This window comes from Protopterus annectens, chromosome 14.part0 (genome assembly GCF_019279795.1).
Source record: "Protopterus annectens isolate FY-2018-M chromosome 14.part0, PAN1.0, whole genome shotgun sequence".
Taxonomy (NCBI): Eukaryota; Metazoa; Chordata; order Ceratodontiformes; family Protopteridae; genus Protopterus; species Protopterus annectens.
In genome coordinates, this window is record NC_056748.1 from 733,083,094 (window position 1) to 733,096,051 (window position 12,958).

The 12,958-nt window shown below is 43.8% G+C and overlaps 1 protein-coding gene across 1 annotated transcript in view; it reads left to right on the forward strand.

Annotated features, from left to right (window-relative positions):
* The window catches only part of LOC122789203, a 1,548,683-nt gene that overhangs the window by 73,221 nt on the left and 1,462,504 nt on the right, over positions 1-12,958 (forward strand). The window lies entirely within an intron of this gene.

Genomic DNA, 12,958 nt, shown 5'->3' on the forward strand with positions numbered 1-12,958 from the left:
CATATATTGATCAGGCTTGGTTCCTTTTTCTTGTTTTAATTTTGAAAATTTGGAAGCATCTGTAGAAAGTGAGCAGGAAAGTGGACTAGGCTATGAGAGCCTTTTTGTCCATAACGTAGTTAACCTGGAACTTTTTATAATTTATCAGGTACAAATGGTATTCAAAAGCAATGAAAGAACAGGAAACGTGTGTTGCTGTGACTTGGACATTTTATCAGAACATGGAAGTTGTGCATTTTAATCTAAAACCCGTTAAGAAGAAATAATTAACATACACTTATCACCATGTTGAGCTGTAGCTAGTAAAAGTAACAGATGTAATGTGATCCTATCTCGCCTACATTCTGTACTGATGGGTTCGGAGCCGATCCTCGGCTCCGAACCCATCAGTACAGAATGTAGGCGAGATGGATCCCATACATCTAAAGTTATGGAGAGTACATAACTAAAAGTTATCTCACTGGTGTTAAGTATGACCACTGGTGTAATGAAGTACAAGAAAATGTTAGTATCAAGCTGGTTAATCATTCCTTGTTGAAGCTAAATGATCTCTGAAATGAGCATGTAATTCAGGCACAGCGAAGTACTATTTTTTTTTCCTGTCAATGCATAAATATACCGTATTCTACCTTCTTCAAGCTACGCCATTGATAAAGGTATCTACCCTCTGTGGATGGTTACTCCTTGGATGTGAACCATTAAAATAAGATGACACACAGTAAAATGATCCAGCCTAAACTGTAAACTTTAAAGCTGAAATGGTGGCATATAGGCAGTGATACTGACCAGTTCAGACTAGTGGTGGTTGAAAGGTTCTGGCCAAACTAAAAAAAACAAGCATTGACAATTGTACATGGGGCAACAACTGTAGCAGCAGCAGAGCGAAATCTAACAGTGGAACGAATAGCAAGATATTTAGGAAATATCTGTGATTTTTAAATGCCAGTAAAAACCAAGGTACAAACATGTACCAGTTAAAAAGTTAAACGTATTGATAAGTACTTCGCATTCTCAAGATTTGATGTACAAGATGACAGTTGTAGCATAGAATGTACAGAGAATAGAACCATTCTGGATATATTTGCAATGTGTACATGTAGAAAGATATTTTGTATCAGATGGAGAGACTGTGGCACAGTTTTATTTACACATTAAACCATGATGTGAACAGAGATGCTAAACGGCTTAATTTCCATCTTGCTTGGGTTGCAGGGTAGCTGGAGGCTACAGTGGGCTAAAGGCAGAGAGGCAGTTGTGGATGGAAGGCCATTTCATCATTCAGTCACAGGCTGTATGCGCACACGTGTGTGCATTTTATATACACCACACTCTGTCACCCACCTACCTGTGCATAATTTTAAGGATTGCTAGTTCACCTACCTGCCATGTCATTGTGACGTGGAAGGACATCACAGCATCAGTGAAAACCCAAGTAGTGAAAAGAAGCTTGAGAAGAGTACAGAAGACACCTTGGCTGGGAACCCGTCGAAGGACCAGCTATTCATCTGTATTTGAATGATTTGAATGATACCATTCCTTCCAGCTCCTATCTTACCAAATAACCCTACCTTTCACATACTGGTACCTCATCCCCTGCTAGGCATTTTCTAATGTAGCTGTCATGCCATGTTTCAGTATGTGTCTGTGCGAATGCACAACACGTACAAAAACATTATATACAATTCCCTGTTCCCATGAGTGCAAATAGTAAAGCTAGGAACTTTCTGAAACCACCGTAATGTAGTAGGAAGATAAAATGGTAGCGCATTGCATTGACAGTAGAAGCTGAATCTCAAATCTTTACTGAATGTTGCAAGTTTAATTTGCAGGTAAGCATTCTGAAAGAGGGCAGGGTCAGCATCTTTAACTTTTGATGTCCTTTCATATTACTGTTGCAGTATCCTTTACTAAAGGATTCCCTGCCTGGTGTAGCCCAATGTCCGGCCAGTATACCAGAGCCTTAGGATTTTGAAGGACATTGTATGTCGCGCGTATGATCTCCCACTCTCATTATGTAGGCATAAAAGTGATGGATGTACATACCTCAGAACTTCTTTGCTACCAATCAGAGCGCCATCTTTGATAGTCTGTCTGAACGCTGCTTCATTTGTGCTCCTTACAAGTCATTTTCACATAACTGCCCCTTTGGGGTTTTATCTTTTTTTTTTTTTTTCTCCTTTTTTTTTTCTCCTTTTGTTTGTGAGGTTGTATGTCACCCAGAAAGGGAAAATGTTGGCGTGGGAGACAGATTCCCATCCAGACAGTCATGAGCAGTGTCTTTTTTTTTTTTTTTTGTTGTTGTTGTTTGGATGCTTCTCACGGCCGTACTAAATGCTTGATTTGTAAACGTTTGTCCCTAAGATCCTTGGTGGTCATCTCTCCTCCTTGTCTGTCTACATGGAGAACCAACATCTTAAATTGTTGGTGCAGAATTTGATGTTGGAATTATACTGTCCTGAGGGTCAGTAGTCTGCTAAGAAGACGACCAAAAAAGTTTAGGTTGGATTTGGCTGCTGTACTTGCCTCACCCAGATGTCTTCCGAGGCTGGTGAAAGCCCAGATGGGATTGTCTGGTTATTTTGTGTGATTCCTCTGCCACAATTCCTTCAGAGACCTGCATGGATCCAGCTTCTCGCATATCGTTGGCTCTGCAGACATCCGTTACAGATGTTAAAGGAGTAACCTCTGCTGATTAGTATCTGAGGGACCAAAGTGAATGAGTTCCGCAGATTCTCGTTCTGGAGGAGATTCCCAGCATGTTGAGCATCCAAATGTCCTAAGGTCTTTAGGGGTGACATTCGTCAGAAGAAAAAGCAGAAAACTAAACGCATTCCCCTGCACCTAAAGATCCCCAATGTAAATGTCAAGATTTTACACGGGTGGTGTTTAATGCACTCATGATTATGAAGCTTCCCCAGGGAGTTTGTTCCTTTCCCCCCCCCCCCTTTGGTCTTCAACTCCACTTAAGAGACCTAGGGAGCAGAACGTCTCAATGAGAAGTTGAATTCTGGGGAAGAGTCTTTGGCCTACTCCTCTTGATTCCTTCTCCATTGGGCTATGGTTCTGAGGAGGAGGATGCCATTAGTCCAGATTCTTCCTTTTAGGATCTTTCTTTTAGGGATACTGTCTCTCGAATGCAGAAATTCTTTAAGTGGGAATGTACTCATGTTTCTTGCATCCAGAAGAGGTATTACGAACTCCTCCATATGGAATCTCCAAAGCCTTCTGATGCTACTCTGGTCTAGCTGCCATGTTGGACAGTGTTTTTCATCAGCTTCTTAGGCTCCTGATTCTCAACCTCCAGCCCCTAAAAATCCTGACCGGTTTTATAAGGTGCCTGATGACTAAATTTCTTTACAAATGTCCCTTTTGCTCACCTCTTTAGTCTCTGCCGCTTTGAACAAACATTCCAAACTTTTGTCTTCTTCTAAATTGCTTTCTTCTGACAAGGACAGTAGGGCAGTGGAACAGCTAGAGTGTATACTGCTGCTAGTCGGGCCTTTCGGGCTATTAATTGTCAGACCCATATGACCAGGTATGTCTTGACTCATCTTTCTTAGACCAGGTGTGTCTTGACTCATCTTTCTTAGACCTATCAGGTTATTTCTGACCTTCCTGGTTCTAAGGGGAAGGTTTCATCCCTCTCTTTGTTGGGATCTTCTCAAGTAGCTTGCCATTCTGTTAAATTTTGATATGATGCAGCTGATACTTAGAGTTGCTGCCTTTGGTTCTGTGTTAAGGCATTATTCTTGGCTTTGCCTCCAACATTTACCCAATGATATTAAGGTTAAATTGATGGAGTCTTCTCTTGATAAAAATATCTGTTTCTACTGCAGCTGCTGAGCCTTTTAAGTCTCTGCAAGGAAAGGGCAAGGCCTTACAGGAATTGAAATGTATTTTCTCCTGTTCCTAAATTTCAAAGGAATTATCCTACCAAGCCTGCCTTTGTATGTAGACAGTCTCACCCTCCTCACAATGGTAAAAAGGGTTCTAGAAGGGCTCTTCCTTTTAAGTCTATTCAACTCCTACTGCTCAGAAGCCTCCTTTTCCAGACAAGCCATGTTCTATCTACAGCCCTACCTGCCTGTGGAGGAGTGGCTTCTGCCCAGAAACTGTAGATGTTCTTCGTGTTTCACTGTTGCAGTCATTACATTAGGATAATCCTGCTGGCAGGTTGCCCTCAGTCGGCCTGAATTCCAAAGTCTTGGGTCCTGCGTCGGCTGCTGTCAGCCCTTCCTTGATGTCAGGGGTAAAAAAAGAAGCGGCAGACGCCATTTTCTTCAGTCTTTCTTGCCGCGCGGTGCCCAAAGCAGAAGCAGTTGGCAAGTACCGGTCGGCCGACTCCTGAGATTTTCGTGTTTAGAATTTCAGATCTGAAGTCTTCATTAAAGCCAAGTTACCCCATTGGGGAAACTTTTTTTCTTGCTCCAGACCGATGTCAGACAAAGTTAATAATTGTGTTTCTTGTGGTAAGCAAATACCTCATAAGGACTTTCATTCTTACTGTATTCCTTGCCTAGGCCCTGACCATAACGTTTCAGGTTGTCTGTTCTGTGCTAGATTCAACCAACGCACTATTAACCGTCGGTACGATTTTGCATTAAACTGTTTTGCACACTGGTTTAATTATCCAGAAATGTCATCTGATAGCCACCCGACTACCGGAGTTCACAAAAAAACGCAAAGAAAGATAGACGACCGAGGCCCAAAGCAGACTATGAGGCTTTTCCTAAGCCGTTCGCTGGTTCTCAGTGATGCGCTTTCGCAGCCCCTGATGCTTGCTACCTTAGTCGCAGGCCACTACCGACTCCCACGGGGAGTCTGCTATGCCACTGGAAACTCAAGGTATTGGAGCCTCAGACACTGTTCCTTCAGATGGGTCCGGAGCCGCTGCGCAGGCACCGGCTTCTGAGGGTGTTTTCAGACCTAAACATCTATACGTTAAACCGACTTCAAAGGCAATGACTAAAGCACCTTCAAAGATGAAGGAACACTCAAGAGCCACGTGGACAGGCCTCCATGCCCAAAAAACAGATGCTTAGAATGGCCGAAGACTTTATTACCTTGATCAGGAGTTCCCATCCCCCTCCTGATAAGAGGCCTTGGCAAGAGACAGACTATGAATCTTCAGATCAGGTTTCTATTTCTTCTGATTCCTCTTCTGATCAGGAATATTCTCTTTTCCTCCCCTATGAGGATTCTGATGCTGAAGAATCTATTCCTTCAGCTTCTCCTCCTGAAGACTATTCTTTTGGGGAAACCTTGCATACCATGAGGGAGCACTTCCACTGGGAGAGCCAAGATTTTTCAGAATCTAAAAAGAGGCTCAGGGACTTCCTTTTACTACCTCAACACAGGGCTCTAGCCATTCCACCTGTGTTAGACATTGTAGATTATGTGTTTTCAGAGTCTAGTCTGACCCCTGACTCCTTACCTCCAGCTCCTGTTAAGCCTGACCGATATTACAGGGTTCCTGACTCTCATAAGTTCCTTTTCAAAAACCCTGCTGCAGACCCAGAAACTATTTCACAGGTTCCCAAAGGGGTTAGGGCTTCTGCTGCAAAAAACCCTACCCCCTCTGACAGAGATTCTAGGGCACTGGATAGATGGGGGGGGGGTTTACACATCTGCTACCTTGGCTACAAGGGCCTTAAACTGTCAGTTTCATATGCTCAAATATCAGCAACATGTCATGGCATTGCTTAAACAGAAAATGTTGTTGAACTCTGAATGTGCAGAAAACAAGGAAATGCAGGATTTATTGCATGCAGCTGAACAAGTTGGAAAGCCTACTTTGCAATGTGGTTTTGATTCTTTGGAGGCCTCCTGCAGGGCTGCAGTTAATGGCCTCTGTAATTAGGAGGCATGCTTGGTTAAAGGAACAAAATCTGCCTGATCATGTCAAAGTTAAATTACTAGATGCACCTTTACAGCATGATACTTTGTTTGGTGTTAAGGCAGAAGAGGTGTTAAAGAAAATTGAGGACAAAGCTAAATCTATGCAAACTGTCTAAGATTATTTACAAGTACATCCACCTAGGTTTAATAGCCATTGGCCTACAAAGCATTGGTCCTTTCCTGTGTCAGACAGACCTCAAAGGGGCAAATCCAGGCACCGTAGAGGCAGATCCCAGGCTCAAGGTTCATACAGGTCAAAGCAATGGGGTGCTTCTACCTCCATAAGTGGAGAAGACAAATCACAACCTTAAGGAAACAGTCCCAGTGACTTCCCCCTACCTGCGCAAAGCACTTATATCCTGGCAGCACCCTTGGGGGGGGGGGGAGCACTTTTTTCTCAAAATTGGCACATTATAACCCAAGACAAGTGGGTTCTAAACAGTGTCACAAGGCTACAAGTTCCACTTCCATACCCTACCAAAGGCAAATGGTTGCCCAGATCTGCCAAAAAAATCAATAGACAGAGGCACAAGTCTCATCCCTCATGCACATGAGGGCCATTAAACAAGTACCAGAGCAAGACCAGGGACAAGGATTTTATTTGACTGTTCTTGGTACCCAGAAAAGACAAAGCCTGGAGACCAGTACTGGACCTATTTATCCTAAACACATTCCTGGATATACCAAAATTCAAAATATTGACCTTGCAGCAGCTTCTGCCCATGCTGGGCATGAAGGCTTGGTCTGTGACTTTAGACCTAAAAGAGGCATACCTGCATGTCCCAATCAGGCAATCATGCAGAAGATACCTCTGATTCAAGGCTGGCTCAATTCTCTGCACTGCCCTTTGGCTAATCTACTGCTCTCAGGGTCTTTACAAAGTGCCTGGCACCAGTAATTGCATTCTGCAAACAGAGGAATACAAATATATCCTTACTTGGATGACTGCCTAATTCAAGCAGAGAACAAGGGCATTCTTCTATAGCATCTGGTGTTTGTGAAAGACTTCTAACATGCCTAGGGTACACAGTCCACGAAAATAAATCAAAATTAGTACCCTCTCGAGATAATATTCCTGGGTGCAAGCTTAAATACAACTGCCCAGATGGCCTTATCTCACGCCAGACAAACTAAGGCAACTGACTACCTATTTCAAAATAATGGCAACAAAGGTCCAGTTATCTGGAAGAAACATTCTGCAGGCTTTGGGCTTCATGGCATCCTGCATCCTAATAATTCCATATGCAAGACTGCATATGAGGAAACTTCAATGGTATCTAAAAAGTGTTTGGACTCAACATTGCCACAGCCTGGAAACCACAATTACTCTCATTCCCTGCCTGCAACAGGAGTTTCGATTGTGGGCAAAGGCTTGTCACCAGAACAAGGGACAGCCATTCACATTACCCCCAGCCAGGCAAAACCTAACAACGGATGCATCAGATTATGGCTGGGGGCCCACATGGCAGGAAGGTGCATTCAGGGCACATGGTCCGCAAACCAAATGCATCTACATATCAGTCAAAAAGAGATGCTAGCTGTTCAAAATGCCCTGACAATCTTCAAGAACCTACTTCATCCGGGACAACTACTGATGGACAGACAACACCACAGTCATGTGGTATATAAACAAGCAGGGGGGCACACATTCTTACCCCCTTTGCAGACTAGCCATGGCTTTGTGGGACACAGCATTGACTTACCAAGTACATCTGCAAGCACAATTCCTGCCAGGAAGGGAAAATACTCTGGCAGATGTACTAAGCAGAAACCTCATGGATCCCCACGAGAGGCAGCTGAAATCCACAAGTCTTCCGCATGATAACCAGGAAATGGGGATGCCCGGGCATAGATCTGTTTGCCTCCCCTCACAACTTCCAACTAAAAAGATTCTGCACAAGGACTTATCACAGATGAGCATGGAAAGTGGACGCCCTATCAGTATATCCCTTTCCTCCACTGCCTCTCCTCCCCAAGGTACTCCTAAAGGTCAGACAGGAGAAGCCAAAGATGATACTGATTGCCCCAGACTGGCCCTGCCAGTACTGGTACCCAATCCTAAGGAACTTGTCTCTATGCCCAGCTTGGGCCTTACCTCAAATACCTCCTCTACTGTCCCAGCAAAACAATTGGATCCTGCACAGCCTACTCGGGACTTTAAACCTGGCAGCATGGCGGATAATGGAGTCCTACAAAACGCATTTCTCAGTAAAGCTTTCTCAGTAAAGCTATGATGGGATGTCATTTTGGAAGCCAGAAGGCCTAGTACTAGAAAATCTTATGCTAGAAAATCTTATGCTGGGAAATGGAAGAGATTCTGTGCTTGGAACCAGGCACTAGGAACTGATACAGCTGTAGCAAATATCCCTCTGATTTTGCAATACTTAACTGAGATGCTGGACAATGGCCTATCTTTTTCATCAATTAAAATTCATGCTTCTGGCATTTCAGCTCATTACAATACAGAGCCACCAATCTTTTCTCATCCTTTATTAAAACAATACGTCAGAGGAGCCTAAAATTTAAGGCCTCCGAGGAGATCTCCAACATCTGCATGGGACCTCAACTATGTCTTGGAATATCTCACCCTGCCACCTTCTGAGCCAGCTGATATAAAGTTTTTATCTTTGAAAACGACTCTGCTCCTAGAAATAACTTCTGCAAGATGAGTTTCAGAGCTACAGGCACTCATGGCTGTGGAACCTTTTATCATGTTTTACCCAGACAGGGTTTCTCTGAGGACAAACCCAACATTTATGCCTAAAGTGGTGTCCAGTGTGGCTCTTAATCAAACTATTCATCTGCCAACTTTTTACCCAAATCCACAGAAGGGGGAGAGAATTCTGCATTCTTTGGACGTACACAGACTGCTTCGATTCTACTTGGACAGAACCAAAGTTATCAGGAAGACAGAGCAATTACTAGTGGCATATGCTGCAGCATCACAAGGAAAGGCCATCTCAAAGCAGACTATTTCAAAGTGGATAGGCCACTGCATTTGTTTCTGCTATTTTCACCATGGCAAGCCAGTGCCTAAGGGCATTAGGCCACATTCAACCAGAGCTGCAGCCACTTCAGCAGCCTTTCTCAGGGGAGTACCAACCAAAGACTTTTTAGAGGCTGCTACTTGGAGTTCAGTGCACACCTTTACAAAGCACCATCATCTGCCACTCTACTCTAAATCCAGGGCAGGCTTTGCCACTGCAGTTCTGCAGGGCTTCATAGCTGCTCCTAATGCTGTTTAGCTTCAGCCTCCCAACCATAGCTTTGGGACTCTACCCAAGTGTAATGACTGCAACAGTGAAACACGAAGAACATAGTACAGTTGTGTACACTTACCATAAATGTAGATGTTTGAGAGTATTCACTATTGCAGTCCAGGTTACCCACCCCCATCCCCCTTTTTTCTGCTGAAACTTATCTTTCCTTCTCTGATTTTGTACAACCTATGTGGTGTATTTGCTTGTAGATGAAGGTAAAGTTTATAATAATAAATTTTGGCTATCCTTTAAGGGGGCACCTGACATCTGGGGCAAGAAAAACTGAAGAAAATGGTGTTGGCCGCTTCTTTTATACCCCTGACGACCTGACGTCAGGGAAGGGCCGACGCAGGACTCAAGACTTTGGAATTCAGGCCGACTGAGGGCAACCTGCCAGCAGGATTACCTAAATGTAATGACTGCAACAGTGAATACACTCTAAAATCTACATTTATGGTAAGTGTACACAACTGTACTTTTATTGACCATTTGGGCTAATTTCTCTCTCTAATCTTTCTGATATACAAACCGCATTTGTGCGTTTTTTTTGTTTGTATAAGCTCAGCAGATCCTACCCAGGTGTCCTGCAGAGACCTGCAGTGCCAGAGACAAAAGGAGAGACTTTGGAGTGTTTAAGTACCATTTTTTTGGCTTTTCTTGTTGCTTATTGCCGTTTCCGCCTAAACGCTCATTTTCTGGCTTTTATTGCTCCTCAGAATGCTCATTTTACACTGAAATTGCATTTATTTGTGCCAGCACTTTAAAATTTGTTTTTTTGTTGTAAGTTGTATTTTTAACTGTTACTGGCTTCCCACTTAAGTGCGACAGGCATTACTGCATTATAAAAGTGTTTTTGCATTTGTTTCTACTGTTTTCTTGAGGGGAAAAAAAGTCTTGCTATTTTCCTGCCTTACTAAGCTAGAAAAGTCCAGTTTCAGATACCTGCTGATACCTGGACTGTTTTTAAGCTTCTGTGTTTAACAAAAACTTTCTTTCGACCAATCAGTGAGAGAGGGGAGCTCTGAACAGCCTATCTGCCCTTGGAGGAGTGATTTCTGCCCAGAAACTGAAGTTTTATTGGCCATTTTGGGCTAATTTATATATCTTTAATCTTTCTGATATAAAAACGCATTTGCGCGCCGGTTAGCTAGGGTTAAACTATTCCCGACTCCACTAAGTCTACTCTCCAGTTTTTCCCTTGGAACTAGACAAACCTTCAACTTTAGCACTCAAACCATTCATTTTACAGCCCAGCACTTGCTTAAACTCATAACAAGCACTAAATACCCCTAGCACTAGCCCCCCTTATACTGTCCAGCAGGACAAGGCTCTCTATTCGTCCACACCAGTCAGAAAAACAGCTCACTCTACCTTTTCAGGCATGTCCAAAGGGCAGTTTCCGGTGTACTCTCCAGTCCAACTGGTGAATCTGGGCATTTTGAGGCAATGTTACAGCTGCCTCATGTACACAGACAACCCTCTCCTCCTACCACCAAACACTAATCTATGCGAGAGATGCAATTATACAGCCAGACAGGTGGCAAAGCGCTCTCAACCCCAGACTGTAACTGCCTGTCAAGAGGAAAAGGGTAATACTTGCAACACACCACCAATCTCGCATAGACTTAACAAACCAACACAGGCAAATAACACACACAAATACATAAAAACATACTCTGAGGCTCTAAATAAAAATCTGCAAAAGCAACAGTGACCTCCAAAGCAGACATCCAAGCAGCCTCCACAACCCATCACCAACCATGAAACACATACTTCACATAAGCAGTGTGCCATGCAATCACAGCCCTTAAGGCAAAATAACATACCCAACACACTAGTGATAGGCTACTTATAGTCTGGCACACTGATGTCCCACTAACTAGGCTGGACAAGGAGAAGGTTACAGTTCGCTGCCTGTCTGGTGCCAGGATCTGTCACATAACACAATAACTCAGTTCACTCCAGAAAAAGTACAAATAAGACTCTGTCATTGTACATGTTGGTGTGAATGACCTGAGACGTACCTCCGTGGACTAGATGAAAAGAGACCTAGAAGAGCTGTCTGATCATGTAGCCCAGGCCGGTATGACCCTGACCCTGAGTAGCATCCTACCCTCACCAAGAATGATGCCACAGTATAAAGTAAAAATGATAAACTTCAACAGTTGGCTAAGTTTCTGGTGTCATTCAAAGGGGATCCAGTATCTGTCTGCCTGGGATGACATGCTCGACAAGCCACGTTGCTTTGCAAGAGATAGCTTGCACCGGTCACCCTTAGGCTTTCGAATACTAGCAAAGGCTCTTGCCGACCCCATAGTGCCTTTTTTAGTCAAGGCTCAAAAGACAAACCCACCACCGTTAATAGCACAAGTAACCAAAAACTGAGGGTAATGCTACTCCACGTCAGAAGTCTAAACCTCAAAATGCATGCACTTGAAGCACTCCTCAGTATGGAGAACATCGATATCTGTGCAGTAACAGAAACCTGGTTTAAGGCTCCAGAGAGCACCCCAGCACTACTAGGCTATAACTCATACCATACCTTTTGGCCACAGAACCCGGACCGAAACACAAAAGTTGGAGGTGTATCCATATTCATTAATGATACTCTCACCTCCAGGTTAGTGGTGCAGCATGATGCATCAGAGATCATCCAAGTGCAACTAACAACGGGCAAAACTGCAATCCAAATTGTAGTTTGCTACAGATCACCCAGGACCCCCATTCTGCATTTATGGAGACACTGGGAAATATGAAGGTCCTACCAAACACCCTAATACTGGGTGATTTCAACTACCCAAACATTAACTGGGAGAACTACTCAAGTACTAACTCCCTTGCCCAATGCTTCCTAGGCTTTATAAACTCAAACGCCTTGGATCAACTGGTCAACACCCCCACCAGAGGGAACAACATACTGGACCTGGTCATCACCAACATGGGCGACCGGTGTTCCACACCTGACATCAACCCCTCGCTGGTTAGATCAGACCATAGACTAACCACTCTGGATATTCACATTCTTCCCCCAACCCCAATGAAGGAAACCACGATTAAAAACTTTTCAAAAGCAAACTTCACGTAGCTTAAGACCGAAGTGGAAAGGTTCACAGCCCCCATGCCAATGGACAATGCTGTCCAAGGTGCTGAAACCTATACAAAGACACTCTATGATCATCTGCAGGAATGCATGGATCGTGCTATCCCAAGTAAAACCAATACTCACTCCTCCAAGGAAAGGAAACCAGTTTGGTGGACCCCTGCTATAAACAGGCTCTACAATAGGAGGAGGAAATTAGTACAGATAAGAGCAAAATCCCTAGAGGGAAAGACATCCCTGATCAGTATCAGCAAGAAACTACGATCCCTCATTAAACCCTCCAAGGCTAGCTTCGAAAGAAAAATTGCCAAGGACTCCAAAGATGACCACAAAGCGTTCTTTAGCTATGTCAAGAACCTAAGTGGAAACTCTCAGATCTGCTCTGAGTTGGTGCAGAATGGCACAAAATACACTGAACCGACTGATATTGCCAACATTTTGGCAGGTTCAGTGCAAACATCACACCCCTCTCACTCCCTAAAGGGCCCATAACCATACCAGAAGAATGTAAGGCCCTGGCAATCACCGGCTCACAGGTTAAAACAGCCCTATCCAAAGCTAAAAACACAGCCTCAATGGGACCGGGATGGCGTCCAAGGCTGCGTCTTATAAGAGATCCAAAATGAACTAACTCCTCACCTAAACACACTGTTCAAACTCGGCCTCTCTACAGGCTACCTACCCACAGAGTGGCGCACAG